At 39.9% G+C, this 12786-nt stretch overlaps 1 protein-coding gene across 3 annotated transcripts in view; it reads left to right on the forward strand.

Annotated features, from left to right (window-relative positions):
* Nucleotides 1–2023: 2023 nt before the first annotated feature.
* The window catches only part of EXD3 (exonuclease 3'-5' domain containing 3), a 288098-nt gene continuing 277335 nt past the window's right edge, over nucleotides 2024–12786 (forward strand). For 2 of the 3 annotated variants that reach the window (XM_032200282.1, XM_032200284.1), the window contains exon 1: nucleotides 2035–2080. The gene's annotated coding sequence lies outside the window, so the exon portion shown is untranslated. Of the gene's footprint in view, nucleotides 2081–12786 lie in introns of all 3 variants that reach the window. The other variant, XM_032200283.1, reaches the window with a different exon arrangement.

The following is a 12786-nucleotide window of genomic DNA, read 5'->3' on the forward strand; positions in this document are numbered from 1 at the left end:
AATCTGATCATACCAGAAGCAACTAAAAATCCTTCAACTTCTGCCCTTTTACTACCCGTAAAACATGAGAATCCTGTTCCTTGTCTGTCTGGCACTAAACTTGCGTGTTACCTATACTTCAGGTTGCAACACTGGATCTGGAAGAAGAAAGTTGCTAATGAAGAAAATATAAATAATGAAAGAAACAAGCAAAAGAAAGTTCTAATTTACAATTGTATAAACATTTAAACAGCAACAGCACTAGAAACTGTTTCGAAGCTAAGGTATAAGGCATGGTTAAAGTTGGTGTCTCAAGACAGTTGCTAGTGTTGATAACTACCAAAAAAAAAAATAGTGTCAATGTCTCATTTTTATGTGGTAGTGTAGAAACCAGTTTCCCTATTCAGTGCTCCAGTCCTAAACCATTTCTGAGTGTGTTCATGACAGCAGCTTATTTCAGCTCATGGAAGCAGATTTATACCAGTGTAGGTGAGATCTGGCTGTTGTGCATTTAGCAAGGGCCTGCTGCTAAGCTGAGCAAGGTGGTTCTTGTTACCTTAACAAGCTAGAGCAGCAGAGGCTATGTGCAGCTCTACAGGTATTGCATGCATTGTAACGTGTTCATTCTCTCTTAGCTACCTCTCCAACTGTGCCAAGGGTATGGTTAAGTGTAAATGTGTGGCTGCTGTCGTTTTAGACTTCTTTCCTAATTAAAATAATCTTCCTGTTTTATGTTTAGCTGCATCCATACAATCCATGGATTTACTCTTGGCTGTTGTTGCTCTTACCTCCAGAAGGCAAAAGGCTTTACAAGAAGTTGCCCCTGTAGCTCTGCACGCAGCTGTGCAGCTTGGGAACTCATTATGTCTTTCAATAAACTTTACTATTTTAAACTTTTGCTGGGTGTGAATTGCCTAGTCTCAGTTTTAGCTAATAACTGTATTCATTATCATGCTTTCAAAAACAAACACACACACACACATACACAAAAGCATGATGTGATATCTCTCTTAGCAGTGATTATAGCTCAGATTGCAAAATGTTTTAGTTTTCAGTTTCAGTTTTTTCTTGTGCTTATGTTTTTCATTCTGCACTGAAACTTTCTGCTGTGTGGTTCTAAAGGCACTCTGTGATCATGTCTGATTTTCATGGAAATTCATTGAGCCTTGTTTGGGTTACATGTTCATGAAAAAAAAAAAAAATAAATCCCTTTTTCTAAACATCCAGGACACTATCCACCACTGATCTTTTTAATGTCAAACTCTGCCTGAACCTCCTCAAGGAATAAACTGTTAAGTCAGGAAAAAAGTTGGCTGGAACATAACAGTGCTGTGAGGAATGTCTGAAAATGTGGGAGAGAGCACAGGAGGAACTGTGCCCTGCTTGGGGAGTGCTTGCATATCACACTGGGCCACATGGGCTTCCTTAGGTTACACAAATCTCTGTAAATTTTGGGGAAGTATTGTCCAGGGACTGAAGTATCCCACTGTTACAAACTAAAGGGAAATCAGTTTGGCTTTTTGAGATGAGGAGTGCAGTCTTGCTTTACAGAGCAAATGGCTGCTGTTTCAGACTGTGCTAAGCTCTTTTTAGCAGCCACATTTTAAAGCTTTGTTGTGTGATTTTATTTTTTTTTGTTGTTGTTTTGTAAGCTATTGTTGCCAGTAGGTGATCCAGATGAATGGGAGGGGAGATCTAATTGTGTTAAAGTGGACACTGAGCCTGGATTGGGACAGTGGGTCTCAAGGTAACATTTTATAACATCTGTGTGGTCTTTCTAGTCCCTTGTGGTTCTTAGCCACATGATCTTAATGTTACAGTAAAGATGTTTAGCAAGAAGTAAAAACATTGGCAAGTATCTAAGGCCCTGTTTCAAGAAAACACTTACTGTTTGCTTGAATCCCGGTCTTCGCAAGGTAGCACTTAACTGGGTGTGTAAGTGCTCGCTTAGATACGATTGTTTCAGTGGAGCACAGGTGTTGTGTGTACAAAAAGCTCAGTGTGCTAACAGCAGGCCTGTTTGCTTCCTTGCAGGGCTGCGCAGCACTGGCATCCCAGACGTCACCCAGCAGATAGCAGGGTCAGGTCACTGGCCGTCGGGGTGAGTTTGCCAAGTCTCCAGACCTGAATCTGTTCAAAGGCTTTCGATGATACGGGGGCAAACCACATATTTGGCAATACAACGTAAGGAGCTCATGCCCCTTGCTAGCCCCTGTCTTATCCGGGCTTAGAAAATGATCAGTTTTAATGTTTACTACTTTGTCCATCTCCTCCTCCTTATGCATGGGTGTTTGGGGGACGGCTGAGTGTGGTGTGCCTTGCTGTGGAATGAGCTGGGAGGGAGCGGGAGGTGATTGCTTAGGCTGCTGTGACTGTACTGCCCCCACACCGAGAAGCTGTGCCCTCTGCGGATAGTTAGGGGCAGACCTGTGAGTGGTACAGTCCCTACAGTCCCGTTCTAACAAGTTGACAGTGAGATTATTAAGGTTAATTTCTGTTCAGTGGATGGTGTCAGCTTTTCTGCGTGAAGTTTGCTTCTGCAAGTATTACAAGCAGCTTTTGTTCACAGGATGTTTTGCTAATGCATGTGTTTGTGTAGGTAGGTGACAGTGAACTTGACAGTAAACAAAACAACAGTTGTACAAACTTGTAGCAGGTTTTGTTTCATCATTGTAGTTTGTTTGACCACCATTAAATGAAGACCTCCTTTCAAATAAGCAATATTTTTATAGTACTGCAAGGTAATAGGGAATAGTTTTATGAGGATTCAATTTTGATTTGTGAACTTCATTCATGATATTCAGCTATTTTTGTAAAGATTGAGCAGTTCCTTAGAGATAAAGCAGATTGTGTGGAACTCAGTTTATATTTAAGTTGTAGTCTTACAACTGGGGTATCATCTAATTCAGTATCCTTTCTTCAGTCAGAAAGAGAGAACTCTGAATTTTTCGATCTTTCTCTTTAGTTCTGCTGTCCACTGATGTATTTACCTCAATGAGGGCTTACACAATATAAAATGTCTGTACAGCAGCAGTCCACCAGTCACTGTGTATCACCTGTTTTCCCCTTTTGTTCGATTGAAAGCAAAGCTTGGAGTTTAATGAGAAATTTCTGGAAAGTCTCATTTTGGGTTTTTCTAGTTTCCTGTGTATGTGTTCTGAAATACAGCTGCAGCTTCGTTAGAGGGCACTCTTGAATAACGCATGGCAAGACTCATGCTGTCGGACAGCATTCACTACATCCTCTTTGGAGGAAAAGAAGTACTGGTGGAAATGTTACTTGCTGCTCCAGAGGAGAGAGTTTGAAGCCTGAGATGGATTACTCTATATGCTACACTATCTTGTGATGCAATGCAAAAATGACTATACTGTAGGCTGATTTAATGCTAGCACTGTATATGGAAGATAGCAGCAATCTATTAGATAATTCGCTGTAGTCTTCCAACAGTGGATTAATTCATTTAGCTTGTTTTTCTCATGACCTTTGCCCCATAAACTATCTTGATCCTAAATGTATGTTCTTTTGAGAACTATTTTGTATTGCTGCCATCTTAAAAAAACTCCTTTAGAAACAATAAGTTGCTTCAGAAACTTGGATTTTGATTCCAGCCCTTACATGAGTTCCTTCTGTAACTCTGACAAATTGCTTACTGTGTCTTACTTCACTTTCCTTCCATAATAAAAAGCATAATGATTTTTACCTTAAGACAATTTGCCAATGTATATAAATGTTCTTAGAAATCTGAATCTTTTTTTTTTTTTTTTTTTTTTTTAATATATTAACATATTGAACAAAGCAGGAGTCAAGGAAGTTGAATTTAAGACAATGATTATTGCTCAAGTGTTTTGGTGCTTCTTGTATTCTGGCAAGATTATACAGCCTGATCATTTGCATTAGTTTTGACTTTTCTTGATGCTTTTAGTTTTTGTCCAGGGAGCAACATTCTTTATGTGCAGGAGTCAGATTGTCTGTAAACATAAACAGAATCTTAGCTTTGCCCAAAACATACCTTGTTTTGCTTTTAAAAAAGCATACCAAACCGGTGTAACTTGAAACATTTTTCTGAGCAATTAGCACTGAATCATACCCACACTGGATAGGCTTGGCTAAACTAAAGTGCATGTCTTATGCTGGAACCGTGCCTACTGCGCACAAACCTCAGCTTTAATATATTGCTTTACTTTGCCTTTCCATTCCCTATTCTGTCTTAGCATTTCTGCTGCTGGCTGGGTTCTCTGTAGGCACTCAGCAGTGCCTCAGAAGAGGCAGCGCGTGGGGTTGTGATTTGCTTGCGGTCACAGAATAGGGTAGTGACAGCTATGGCCAGAAACCAGTCCTCTTGCTGGCTGACCATCTCCGTACTGGGATGGGTTCCTCCCAGCTGGGACTGGCAGGTCTGTCTGCCAGGAGCTTGGCTTCACCTCGCAGAGGTGGCAGCTGTGCCTTAGAGATGGTAGACACTGACAGCCAGAGAGTTTATCAAGGTGGTATCTGTACTATAGGTAGAAGATTGTACTTTGGTATCCTGAATGGCTGTGTAGTGCTTCCATGAACTGTAATATCTGTGAGGGTCTGCTTCCCAAAATTAAGGTAGAATAAGAAAAATGTAACACTTGCCATGCCATCTTTTACTTTCCCTAATTTTTATCTTCTCTTGCATTTGCTCTTTCTGTCCCACCAGCGTGTCTCCTTGTAAGCCTTGTTGGCAAAGAATGGTTGCTTGGATTAAGGGTGGAAAGCTGAGAAGCTCCATCCCAGGAGTCCTCAGTGTCCATCCTGTGTAAATGGTAGAGGAGGAGGCAGCAGGAGCAGAGCTCCAATATGGCCCCTGTGCGTGGTTGCAGATGCATGGGAAGGAACACTCGTGCAGACCATAGCACAGTTGATTTGCATGAGATGAGCAGCAGGAGCTTGCTCTTGCAGTAAAGTCGTAGCTGGGTAGCTTCAGAAACTCAGTTTTTCCTTTGAGACTGTAGACTGCAAGAAGTTTGTAATTGCTAATATTCTTTAAGACCCGATCTTCTGTAGGTACAGTTAGTTACCAAGCTCTGGTCTATCAGTAACTGCTTTGTGTGGAGGACAAAATGCTAGATGAGAGCAGGCACCCTGGGTGCCGTGTCCCTGGTGTTGCCTTTAGGGCGCAAGAGCTCGCGCCTCCAGCGGTCAGCCTGTGTGCTGGCACAGAACTTGTGCGCTTGTGATCCCCGTGCTCCTGATTGTGCTCCACCTCCGGTGGGCCGGTGGCAGTAGCAGATTCTCTGGGCAAAGGCAGCAGGTCCGGGAGGCTGGGCAGCCCAGACCTGGCCACGGGGCTGCCACTCCGCCCCGGGGTTGTTTTGGTGAGCTGGGAACAGGGCAGGCAGGTGGGCTGGCTTGTCCAGCAGCTGGGCATGGTGCCCAAGTAACTGCGTCAGCTGTAGTTTGGAGGAATCTTTTGTTTGCTTGACTGGCAAATGGAATTTAAGGTGAAAGAGAATAAATAAGGGCTTCTCTGGCGGAAGATAACAGTTAGGGAGCCTAAAGTATTTTCATCTGTGGGGCTGCGGAATGTATTTTTAATGGTTTTGAAGAAGCTCATCTCCTGTGATTTCTGTAAATGATATTAGGAACAACATTTTGAAAGACAGAAGCATCAGCCGAAGTCTTCATCCCCTCAGTGTTATTACTCCATACCACGTGTAGATGCCCTCCCATGTTTTACCACGCATAAAGTTTGGGTATTCTAAAAAATAACATTAATCTTGCAGCCAATGACATCTAAAAATATGCTGAAGAGAAGCTCCAGCACACTGGAATGAAATACGTTTCTCCAGTGTTGAGTAGCATCTCCTACAAATGTTTTCTCACAGAACATTTCCGTAGAACTGACAGTTTATTTTTACGATGATTTATGTTTTTATCTTTGTCATTCTTTGAACACTAGCTGGAGTTGTGTGGTGACATGTTTGCATAGGGTAGTCAATGCCATCTTCATGTATGTATCAAGTGTAATTAGTAGATGCTAGTGTCATCTCTGCTTTAGCTCTCAAATCAGTTCCAGGTACCATCTGATTTTAATTAAAAGAGATGATTGCAGTTCTTAGTCCCATCTATAGTTACAATCAGTGTCGTACTTAAAATGTTCTGCCAAGTCCTCCTTGTTTTTCAGTGTGCCTCAGCAACGGCTTTGGGATCTGGAGACCAAATGCATTATTTCTGGGCAGTATTTTGAGAATGGTGATTGTAGTTTCTTGAGCACCTCCCTGTGCGTAGTGTCTATCTAAGGACTCTCATCCTGACATGGCAGGATATTCTGTTGGTCTCAGCAGACGTGGGAGAAACTGCTTCCTGACATGGGTAGGTAGCAACAACTGAAGAGTGTTTCCTTCTTAAGTGAGAATTAAAAAGCTTCTTCTAACAGAGTTTGAAAAGCAAAATAGAACCCATGCTTGTGAAAACACAGGACAGGAACATAATGGGGGAAAGCATAAGTTTAGGCCAGTCCTTTGCCTAATGTAATAAGGTAAATGGAGTGAGCACTTCTTTACTTTTTCAGTAGCTAAGAGCCCAGTGGTGCTACCTGTCCAATTTGTCATAAGTTTATGTCCCAAAATGTAAATATTTTTAAGCAAAGCAAATGCAAAACTTTGGCAATAAAAAAGGGGGTGTGGGGGAGGGCAAGAACGAAACTGAAGAAGCCCTTTTGTGTGCTGTGTCCAGAGCAATTTAAAAATGCTCTTGTTCCATGCCTAAATAAATGGTTGTTTCAGCCAAAGAAATCTTTCCTATTGATTTATTGCACCAATTTAGATATAAGCCCTCTGTGTAGGATTGTCAGCTTAATAGAACAGCTTTCTTTCTCCTTTCAGATTTAATCCACATGTTTTTTTTTATCAACAGAGCCTTTGTCTCTGCTCAGTTATAAGTTACTCTTTTTTATAAAAAAAAAAAAAAAAAGTGAAAACACATGGTTTTTAATAGCCCTATTACAAAAGAGCATAAGATGACATATGGGAGAGGTGACCAGCAAATAGTGACTCTGATGTGTAGGTAACTTCAAAGTGTCGCTTCAAATGAAAGAGTGAAAAACAGACCTTTCACCTCTCCCTGTCGTAATGAATGTGGAAAGCCTAACAGTGACAGGAGGAGGCAGCATTATCTTTAACCAGGATTACCTAGTTTTTTCCCGGCTTGTTCAGTGATGCTAAACATACTCTTTTTTAGTTAAATTTTATTTCCTTCCTTCCTTTTTTTTTTTTTTTTTTTTAAAGGGGTATTATCCAGAGGTGTATGTAATTCATGTTTCCTTCCTTCCTGCCTCCCTCCCCGCAGAGAAGGATTTCTTTCTTGGACCCCTCCTGTTTTCCAAGCAGGGGAGAATTACTCTCAGGAAACTCATGCGTTTGGTATTATTTCTATACTTGGTTTTGCGAGAAAACATTTATTTGAGTATCAAGGCTCATTTGATATCTGCATGGGAGCAAATGTTAGAGCTGTTTGATACAGTAGTTCATCATTTGGTTACAGTCTTTACTTTGGCCTTATCATGTGACTAAATATCATTCAGCATCATGAATTAGTTCTGAAGATTTACTTCAGTGCATCCTGAACTGGTAGCTCGGTGGGCTGAATGCAGCCAAAGGCAGAACAGTTGCAGTATCTGTCTTTGTGGTGCTGGCCTGGTTCCTTCCAGCTTGTGTTACATTCCTGGCAGTCATTTCCATCTCCCTTAATTCTCTTTTAGATGTCAGCACAGCAGATCCCACCTCAACAGTCAATATAAGTACTTGCAGTGATAGGATGTGAAAAGAAGTTAATAGTAATATATTCGATGAAAAGGAATTTGTCCGCCACCTAAAAAATGTGGCGCAGCCCTATTCTTACATCTAAATGTTATAAAAGAGAGTAAGAAAAGGTCTACCTTGGAGGCTTAGGACTCAGTGACAGGAAAAAAAGGTTGCATCCTTGTTGCCTGAACCAAATAGTAGGCCAGGCAGTGATAATGGGAAGGAATAGCCTCACTATATCAGGCAGATTCCTTGGTCTGCCAAGCTCTTACAAGAGAACACAGAATCCATGGAGAGTGTGTGCCGGTCCAAGGAACTGGCAGCATCCCTTCACAGAATTTAAATCAGTCAGGCTTTGCCAGAGGAGAGGTAAGCCTGGCAGTGGTAAGGAGAACCTACTAACTGTATTAGTAGAAGCAGACTGTTCATCTCTAAGGCAACTTACATACTATCAGATTCTCTGCATGTTAACTATGTTAACTCTGCTTCTTGCACAAGAAGAAAGAAGAAAAAATCAATCTCTTTCAACATGGCTGTGGAATGCAGACTTACTTGGGGCCGTTTATTTTCCTGCAGGCTGGCCTTTTGTCACTGCCTGCATTTTTTTTATGAGGTCTGAGCATACCTTTCCAACGTAATTTAAAACATGGGTTTTGGGAGGAGTATACTTTCCAAGCTCTCTCAGACAGTCTCCCATCCTTAAGTATGCATTCTACCAAGCTAAGTACTCCAAATGTTGGTAGTAATGGATATGAACATTAGATTGGTTTCCTTTTCAGTTGATCACTGTTCTTAATGGCAGGTAACCGTTATTACTTCTCTCACACCAGCTTAGAACTTGAATCTTTCAAGAGCAGTAGTAAATGGAAGGGGTATTCAGCTAGCAGGAGCAATTTCTTTATATGTGGATTTTGCAGGTCATTGTACTATGTTGTGCTTTTATCTAAAATATCCTTGGGCAACCTCATCTGTCTTTGAAGTTGGCCTTCCTTTGAGCAAGGGATCGGACTGGAAACCTCTAGAGGTCCCTCCTAGATGAGCTTACTTTGTGATTCTGTATTCTGGTAGAGTTCTGGCAAAGATACTTTTGGCTTCATTTTTATCTCCCTTCATGCTCAGTAGCTTTCATCATGTTCCCATGATAAGCAATTCTTTAAACTGAGGTGATGTGTAAACATCAGGGACAGTTTCTAAACTGCAACACAGAAGTCTTCTTCCTTCATAGTTTAAGATGGTTTTTGTTCTGATACATTTAGATGATCCCCCTCCCCCCTCCCCCTTTCCCCCTTTTTCTTTTTTCTTCAGGCCCAAATGTGTTACCACAGGGCGGTACAAAGGATGATTTTCATAAAGCTAATGGATATTGTTTTAAGGTCTGCTTTGTGCCTTTGCACTTATTCTTTGTTAGGAAACTGCAGAAGGAAAGATGAAGAAAAGAGCCTTGCTACTTGGTATTTATGAGACTATATCATTACTGCATTTTGAGTGAGATTGTGCATTTCTGAGTTAAAAGGTGTTATTAAGAAAAATATTTTTTAATGGATATTCATATCTATTATCTAACACTTTAGCTCATACTTAACTTTATGCTGTACAGTATTGCGGTATTTTGCTTGAAATTTAAGCAGTCACTTAAGCACTTTGAATAGCAGTGAACTTAATAATGTGTCTTACTAATTCAGAAACTGTGTGCTTGACAAGGGAATGCTGACAGTTTGTTGGCTTGTTTGGATTTACAACTGTTCTGAGGGCAGGACAGGATGGTGGGGCAATTAGATGGAGTTACATACACCAAATGTGTAATTTATCACATATGTATTCAAAACTGAAGTTGACTAATCTTGTAGCTCATGCTTGCTGTATGTTCAGTCTTTAACCTCTCTGTTTAGATTGCCAACGTGGTGCCAATTAGTGGGACTGTGATGTGGACACTAAGGAATATAACTCACTTCACATGGGTTGCCAAACAGCTAGCAGATGTTAAGCTAATGGTTCTTGGCTACTACCAGCCTGACTTGGATTTCAACCCAGAGGTGAAAGAATTTATTTCTTTCCCATTACCATTTCCCTTGGGCCATATTGTCCCAAGCATCGAAAATTCCTTCAACTTACTCTGGAAGATGATGTAGACATTCCCCTTCCCTCTTAAACCTGTTCTCACGGTGCAGTGAGTGTTTCTTTATTTTTTGTTAATTTGTCTTCTTTGGTACTTGATATTATACCAGTATTTTTTTTTTTTTTTTTGGTAAGTGAAAATTGTAAACAAAACACACAACTGAAATTTTTAACAAGAGAAGTCTGTGCAGAGTGTATGGTTTGGTTCTGTGGTTCTTCATGTCCTTTACATGAGCAGCTACATTTCAGGGACTTGACAAAAGGTCTGTCCTAGGACTAGTGTCATACAACAAAGGCCGTAGAGAGTGGTGGGCCTGGTTTGCCTGGGATTTTGCATGTTTTTTGTGTGGCCCATAGTTTTTCTCCTAGGGATGAATTAATGCAGAAAAAATAACGGATTCTGCAGCTTCTTCAGTGTAATTTAGACCAAGAGGCAATACTTCTTACTTAAGCAGATTTAAAGTATGGTGTGAAGTACAGTTTGATAACTGGAAATCTTTCGTCGCTTTCATTTTCTCTTCTGTGGTCTTTCAAGTGGTATCATAAGGAGGTACTTGTCCATATAGCCTTAGTAACTTCAAGGAACAGAGGTAGGATAACGGAGGGGTCAGCTGAATGAAAAGCAGCACTTAAATACTTACTGATGCTTCGATCCCCTTATAACTCACTGCACAGTCTTTTTTTTTTTTCTGTTTTACCAGTGTGTGTACTATTAGCAGTGATGCTTTTTGGTCGCTCTCTGGTAACTTTATTTTCTTTCCTTCTGTGAGGATTTAGCCCTTGACCTAAAAATTTTGTCTGTAACATTTTACAGCATCCAATTTTTTGGCCATAGCTCTAAGTTGCTCATTTTATACTTCATTAGAAAGCAGTAGCATAGCAGCTGTCTGGAAATCTTTCACCAAGTATGAATTTGTTTTTCAGTTACAGCTTCTTTTCCTGCTGATGTGCTATTTTGGGGGTCCCAAAGATGAGCAGTATCAACATGAAGGGCAACAGGAAGAGTTGGTTAAGGTTAAGTAACTGTTGTAGTTATCTTTCAGTGAACACTGAAAGTAAACCACTTGCAAGGTCCTGTCAGTTTTTGCTTTTCTTCAAGGCTCTAGGTCAAATGATTTGTTTGGTGATGCATTTGATTTTTGAACTTCCAAAGAGAGCAAGTATTTTTAATCTCTTTGATATGAGCAGAACTCCTTGTGTCCTGTGGATTAATCTTTCTTATATATGTAGTAAGGATGATGTAACTGAAGAAATGGAAACATTTCTGAACTTAGATGATAATAGCTAAATACTAATTATCTTTCTCGAGTAATTAATAGTTTTCACATTTTCTGTAGAATGAACAGGTAAAGTTCAACATTACTAAAGACTAAGCTGAAATATAATTTTTTCAAGAGTGGCAGGCCATCAGGTTTTGGGTGTAGGAAACAAAATCTGACAGCAGTGTGTAGCTATGTATGTTCTTCTCTTTCAGTATCTAAGTTGTTGAGACCATGAGATGGACGCTTTCTCTAGATATTTCATTGTCTTTCTTTGTCTCCAGACTTCCATGTAGTTCTTTATAATAAATTACTTTTTTTTTTATTTTCTTTTTTCTTTCAAGAGATTTAAGAATCACTGATGGTCATGTCTGTTTTCGTGTATTTCAGCATATAGCTTCAGGGACACACTAAAATTAAAACAAATATAGAAGGTTTTTAAAGTACATTGTCGTGTTCATGTATATATTTCAGCAACAATTAAAAGTTAACCTGAGAAACAAGACACAAGATATCCCTCCCGCCCCCCCGGGATTGCTGGCTGAATTATTATAGGGTTTGTCTACTGCCAATAATGACTAGTAGAAAATAAGCTTTCTGGTTCATTTTTCTTATCATATAAAAACTTATGCCTGCCATGTTTGCTTTGTTGCTGAAAATTTTCACCATATGACCAACATTTTTTTCTCCACTTAGGTTAGCATTGACGTAACATGAAAAAACAGAAAATTGGACCGGATATATATGCGTTTCTAGGCAGACTCTGAAATCTTAAGAAATGAGGTAGATGACCTAAGAAGTTTGGTGTTTTTTTTAATGTGAAATTGCTAAATAGGGCAGTAAGAAGGTTGATGGAAGAAAAATGTAATTTGGAACACCTGATATCAAGTTATAGGTTACATAAAAATGACAAAGGGTTTCAAACCCATGCAGAAAAGCTGTGGTGTTTTAAAGCTGAAGGTCAAATCAGGAAAATAATTGTGTTATAATAAAATCCTGAAGATTAGGAATTTTGCAAACTTTCAGATCAGAAAATTATAGACTAATATAAAGTATGTAGCTTTAAAGTAGGAAACACAATAGGAGAAAACTGGTGCCTCAGTCCTCTTACACATCATGAATGACACCTTTGGGAAACATCTGGTCAGGGAATCTAGAAAGAGGAAGATACTTTTGACTTTCTGTTGAGGATTGTGCAGAACCTGGCGCAAAATTTTACTACCAGTGGCCCCCTGTAAGGGTGAACACAAGAATACTTACACATCCTTGCAGAATTAATCCAAACCAAGAATGAGGAACCTTGTTAAAAAGAAACTGAAAGAAGCAGTGAAAAAGGGAAGATGTTTGTAGTAGCGTGAAGATTATTTAAAAACACTATACTGAAGAGGAAATGCCCCAGCCCTATCAAAAGCCAGTTGAGAGAGAGAAAAGCTATGATGTGAAACAGCAGGGAAGAAAAGCTGTAGAGTTAGAGGCATCCTTCCAAAAGCTGAAGTCATGACCAAGTGAGGATGATAGAAAAGAACAAACACTTCGGAAGGCCAAATAACAGTTCTTTTCCAAATATTTTGGGAATAGAAAAGTTTGTCTGAAGATCTGCAAAAACCCTTAAAAACTACATTGTGAACGAATCACTTGGATAAGGAGGAACAGAAAGAAATAAATTA

The sequence above is a fragment of the Aythya fuligula genome, chromosome 19 (genome assembly GCF_009819795.1).
Source record: "Aythya fuligula isolate bAytFul2 chromosome 19, bAytFul2.pri, whole genome shotgun sequence".
NCBI lineage: Eukaryota > Metazoa > Chordata > Aves > Anseriformes > Anatidae > Aythya > Aythya fuligula.